The sequence below is a fragment of the Coffea arabica genome, chromosome 5c, assembly GCF_036785885.1.
Source record: "Coffea arabica cultivar ET-39 chromosome 5c, Coffea Arabica ET-39 HiFi, whole genome shotgun sequence".
Classification (NCBI taxonomy): Eukaryota; Viridiplantae; Streptophyta; class Magnoliopsida; order Gentianales; family Rubiaceae; genus Coffea; species Coffea arabica.
In genome coordinates, this window is record NC_092319.1 from 34361856 (window position 1) to 34368361 (window position 6506).

General features: G+C 34.2%; 1 pseudogene; it reads left to right on the forward strand.

Moving 5' to 3' along the window:
- Positions 1 to 6226, forward strand: part of LOC113689307 (CYP enzymes assisting alcohol dehydrogenase-like) — a 40114-nt pseudogene extending 33888 nt beyond the window's left edge.
- The last annotated feature ends 280 nt before the right edge of the window (positions 6227 to 6506 follow it).

The window sequence follows — 6506 nt, forward strand, 5'->3', positions numbered from 1 at the left end:
TATAAACTCAATTCGGACAGATTAACTCAAATCAAGGGAAAGTTTGATTTTAATCTTCAAAAGAACCACAAGTTTCTTTATTAAAACTAAATGCAACTAGTAATCTTCTTTACATGTGAAGGAAATGAAGATTTAAGGAAGTTTTACCCCTGCTGTGACTAGAGAAAGCTGGAAAATGAAGAATTGCTGCACTTGTTCCTCTCTCGGCTGAAGCTGGGAAATTCCAGCAGCTTTCCTTCAACATTTCCAGCCCAAACCTCCAACTTTTCGTGAGTTTTTCAGCTGAGCATCTTATAAAACCTAAGTTAAACATATTGCATGCATCCTAACATCATTTTTCCAAAGAAAACTCTGGTAACAAGCTACAATTCCAGCTTCATCCTCTCGGTTGTTATAGTTTTCTTTTCCAACACTTAATCAGTCACTAAACAGAATTTTCTGCACTTAGTCAGTCATTAATCTAGATTTTCTTCTGCCAAATCCCTTTATTTTACTCCTGAATCCAACATGTAGGTTAGAGTTAATGTGTTATGAGGTGAATTGAGCCACAAAATAAGATTTCACAACAAAAATTCTTAGAGGAAACTAGAATAACTCTCTTGGCCAGCATAACCAATCTTCCTTGCTAACTCTTGCAAAATTTCTCACTTAAATATCATCATTGGTCTAGATTCTCAGATAAAACAAGAGAGTAAACGTATAACTTAACTCCTAGAAGAAAATTTCCTCCACAATTTAAATAATAAGCTGCGACCTGCTTCATTTCCTCGGCCATACCAGAATTTTCTTCCAGCAAATAGTCAATCATTAATCAAGATTTCTTCAGCCAAAACTCACTTTTCTAAGCTAAATCTAACATGCAACTTGAATAATCAAAGATATTAGAAGAATAAGATGTTTATAATGATTTTACCTCCCTTTCTCCTTACAATCAAAGCTGGAAAAGAAGAAAAATGCAAGCAGCCCCCTTCCTCCTCCTCCTTCAATTCCTTGTGGTGAAATGCTCCAAGCTTCCTCTTTTCTCTACCTCACTCTCTTACTCACTTGGTTGACTGGAAGGAAAGAATGGAATCAGAGAGCTCCCTCACTCTCACTATTTCTCTCGGTTTTGGGTATGGAAAAGGAAGAAAGCTTAGTACTCTGTTTTCTCTCGGTATTGGCTATCAAAAGAAATGCCTTGTTTCTCATCTCGGTCACCACCCAAAATGTATTGGCAGAATCTCTCATTTTTCCTCCACTCAGTCATCGCTTGGTTTTGTTATCAGCTTGTTGGCCACTGTTGTTCTCTTTCTCTCTTTGGTCATCACCTAACTTAGCAAGTAATTGGCAGCTGTCTTTGTAGGAGTTGTTCACCGCCCAACTAACAGCCAATTTCTGCTTATTTTTCCTTCCACCGTTCAAACTTCGGTTCCTGTTTTGTCCAAATTCTAGTAGCTTGTTCCTTAGTTGCATGGTAGTCTAACTGAATCTCCAAGATTGGTTAGGTCCTTTAGTTTTAGTTCATTTGTTTACTATGAGTCCATAATTTAATTGTCTCACTCATTGATTCAAAATTTCGTTTGTTCTAATTTATATGTGCCTTGAAAAATTTTGCTTATATCAATCTTGTAGATTTCCACACATTTGGCTTTAAGGAAAATTAATTAGTCATGTAACTTATTCAACTATATAATATTTTCAAATGGCTCAAATTACAATATGTATATCATATGTTTATTTGATTCATATAAAATTTTTACACCATTTTAGGATATTTCTAAATTCTCAATTTTTATAAAAATTCAATTAGGCATTTAATTTAACCACTTATTCGTTATATATAATATTTCTAATACCAATGTAATTAAAATGAAATAAATTTAGGGCATACACATAATTTTCTCAGGTTCTCACATAATACTTTTGAAAATTCAATGTTACCGATAGTGTAAGGCATAGAAAAACTCCTCGGATCTTTCAATTTCGGTGGCAGCTTGTTTTGTATGATGGCACTACACTCCTCAATTAATGCTGTTGTTTTACGGTCCTGTAATTTCTTTTTTCGTGTCATGATCTCCTTGAGGAACTTGGCATACGAAGGAATCTGCGAAATAGCATCAATAAAAGGAATATTAATATGCAATTGTTTAAAAATTTTTACAAATTTATCAAAATCTTTGTTAAGTTTAATTGGCTTGAGTCGTTGAGGAAATGGCACTACCAAAGGTATTGGAACGGTATTGAAGGATGTTGATTGCTCTTCTTCCACTTTCTCCTCATCACCTTCCCTCACACTTATGTTTTTCTCTAATGATTCATCTCCTCCACTAACACTCTCTTCATTCCCCTTGTTTTCTAACACCGGAGGGCCCTAGTTGTTTACCACTACGAAAAGTAATGGTCTTGACATGTTCCTTGAGATTAACCTTTGTTTTACTTGACAATTCTCCTTAATTTCGGTTGTTAATAGAATTGGCGATTTGACCAATATGGATCTCCACATTTCTGTACATTCCGGTCAATTGATCCAACCGTCTCTCTATTCGTTCGAATCTCACCGAAATTCCTTTTGCCAATTTTTCCATCGCAATCTCCCAATCCGGCTTAGTGTTCGCTGGTTGTGCCTTGGTTGGAATCTCAGCGGATTATTGGGCCTTTGTGGGTTGCGTTGCTCCTTCCATCTGAAATTTGGATGATTCCTCCATCCTGAATTATATGTATTCGAGTATGGATTATTTTGAGTATTCCTATTATAATTATTAACAAATTGATCCTGCTCAACATCAACACACTCGTTAGAGTCATGTTCTCCTCCACATATAGAACAATAAGCAACATGCACATTAGAGGAAGAACTTGGACTACATTTAATTTGACGACGTAATATTTGCATCATGTTATTCATTTGCGCACTAAATATATTGATAGCATCAATTTCAATTATACATGCTTGTCGCATTGGATTACCTCTTTCATTAGTTCATTGGTAGTTGTTAGCTACCATTTCTTCTATCAAATTTTGAATTTTTTCGGGTGATTTACCCATTAAAGCACCACCTGCTGCAGCATCAATAGTAGTTTTAGTTGTGAAAGATAAACCATTATAGAAAGTTTATACAATGAGCCAATCGGAAAGTCCATGATGTTGATACCTCTGAAACAACTTTCTAAACCGTTCCCAAGATTCATACAACAATTCACTATCAAATTGACTAAAATTAGTGATATCTATTCTAAACTTAGCCATTTTACCCAGTGGGAAGTATTTATTCAAAAATGCCCTAGATAAATCATCTTAAGTAGTGAAGGTATTAGGAGCATGAGAATATAGCCAAATTTTAGCCTTATCCCTCAATGAAAATGGAAACAACCTTAACCTTATTACATCTTCACTACTTCCATTCATTTTGATCGTATCACATATCTCCAAAAATATGGCTAAATGTGCATTTGGATCCTCTACGGCATTCACTTCAAATTGAGATTGTTGCACAATTTGAATTAATAATGGTTTAATTTCAAAATTGTTAGCGTTTACTGTCGGCTGCACTATACTTGTTTGGGATCCTTGAGTTCCCGGTAGAGCGAAATCCCTTAGAACTCGCCTATTTGCTTCGTTTTCTGCCATTTCTTTTTCAAAAGGTAGCTTTATTGCAATTTTCTCTATTGGTTGCCAAACCTCTTCTTTTTCTTGTTATGGTGTACGCCTTTTTTGTCTACGTAGTGTCCTTTCAATTTTCGGATCAAAAGGCGCTACTACCCGTAGAATTCGGTGCATATACTACAAACAAAAATAAAAGAGATTATGTAGAATTAATTAACAAAAACTGATAAAAATCCTAATTTAACTATAAACAATTTAACTAGTAAATATAAAAAATGTCTAAATTAATATAGTTAATTAGGCCCTAATATTGCCGCTCCCCGGTAACGGTGCCAAAAACTTGAAAGTTTTCTTTTATATAAGTACAAGTTTAATTCGAAATTTTACCCGTTCGGATTGCAAGTATACAGGTCAATTTAATAGTTTTGGACAAATATCGAATTGGTCCCACAGAGAGCGATGTTTCAAGTACTAGGTCCTCACTTACTTTATTATTTAGACTACAATCAATTTAAGCAAGAGAATCTATAATTACTACTACCTACAAATCTTAACTAGACAATTGCAAGTTAACAAATGGAGAAAATTCACTAAATACTTATGTTTAGGGATGTAGATTCCACTTATGGTATAAACAACACAAATGAATAGATTTATCTCTTATTACAACCCTTGTTTAACTAAGGATTCATTTCCAATATTACCAAATCTCATTCTCATAATAAAATGGCCTAGATGTAGTCTAGTTTTCCCTATTCTCATGGTGAATAAGTAGATCTACTCTTGTTTCCTTCATGAAATGCAAGTTAATCCACTTAAGTATACCTCTATTCTCATGAGTCTACATATCAAGCTTTACTCATGTTGTTCCATCATTATTACTAACTTTCATTGATAATAACAACTAAGAGCTTGCTATTGGTGATCAAGCAACAAGTGATAAACATGCACAAGTAAACAATTTAATACAAAATGTAACAGGTATAAATCATATCCACTACATATCAAGTAGCCATAAGTTTCATTTACTCCCTAGATTTAGAAATTTAGCTACTCATATAAGATATAACAAGTAAGCTCATAACTTCATCGCATAAACACATCATGAATCACAAGTAAAAGATAGACTAAAGAAAGCTTAGCCAAGGTTAATAAAGAATCTCCCAATGATCTTCAATTTTTTCAACAAAATGGTGTACAATGAAACCTCCAATTGTTCTCACAAAAGTCGCTAGCTAGAGAGAACAAGACAAGACTAACTTCTAAGTTCTCCTAGTAAAATCTCATATGAACTACTTCTAATATCTTTTACTCTCTTCTTCTAATGATTCTAACATCTAATTGTTAAGAGAGTCAAAAGGATGGGCTTTTGACAAGACATAAAGCTCTTTTCCTCTTCTTTTTTGCATCAGAAGCATGTGCAGCCGAAATTTTCTCTCCAACTATAGCTGGAAAGTAGTATGAAAACAAGTCCAGTGGCTGAGCAAGTTGTTGAAATCAGGCTACAATACGCGACTTGAGAATACGCGACTACAACCCGCGTATTGCCAAGTTGCGTATTCAATTCTGTGCACTGACTCCACATCAACTGCTATTCTTTCAATGATAGAGGCCAAACTAGCTCTTAGGCAAAACAGAAAGTTAGGCCTTTGAGTTAACTTTCCAATGCTTGAAAAATCATCCAATTTAGAGCTCTGTGGACCAAGATATGATCAAAATATCATCACCTGGTCAGAGCCTTGTTCCAGCACTCGACCATGCACATGTGCTTCTATACTTCGACATTTTGACTAGGAAAACAACTGAATTGGATTTCGATGTTTTCATACCAAATGTAGATCTATCTCTTAGCTTTAAAATGATAAAAGATCACCTCAATCCAATCATTGAAGTGCAAGATATTGCCGAAATAAAAAGATGTGTCAAAATTATCTTCACTTGCATTTCTTCATTTGAATGTTTTGCACTTCATGTCTTCTTAAACCCTCTTCCAATCACCAATTATCATCCAATTGTCTTCTCAATTCATGCCATTTGATGATTGACTCATTGAATCTACAAAAATATGAAGTTTTTATCATAAAAATTCATAGAAATGTAATGTTTGCCATTTAAACCATAAAATGCATATCTTTACCAAAACCCTAGTTAATTAGTTATAAAACTAGTTAAAATACACCAAACCTAACTAATAAAACAAACTAAAAACACGTAAACTATATACTTGTCATAGAACAATCAAATACAATTTTTTTGTGGGTTTAAAGTCCAGTCCGACCTTCCTGTTATGATTGACAAATGCATCAACAAGGTAGAGTCGTCTTCAAGAAAAATGTACTGGAATTCCATATATCTTCAGCATAGCTTTTTCTTCAAAAGTTATAGATACTTTCCTATTCAAAAGCACAAACCTTAACTGAAATAATTGAACTTTCCAGTCTCCACCATCCCACAGAGGATAGATGAGAAAACAAAAACTTTCTGCATTGACCAGGGAAATTAGATGAAAATTTCCTATCTTCCTTGCAGGAGATACAGAAACTCGACCTTCTTTTAACGCATGAACTTCAACTAAAGGACATACACCAAGTCTTTGATCTACTGAAGGAACCTGACTGCATAAAGATTCCCATACAGTTGTGATTGCTAAACAAGAATTTTCAATATGACTTTTGGTCTTTTTGGGTTGTCAATCTTATCTAATTGTAGTCTAGAAAAAAAAAGGAGCAATAAAAGAGATCTTGAGTTTCACCCTCTAATTCTTGAACGTTTTAAAATCCCAATGGCTAGTAAAATCAATGCTTATCTTGTCAAACACACTTTTCCGATGATCAATTGAATATCGTAATTAGAATGAGTGTACCATTTCTAGAAAAAACATAGCCACTTTTGAGACAACTTTTTTACTTCTCTGTTACTCTTT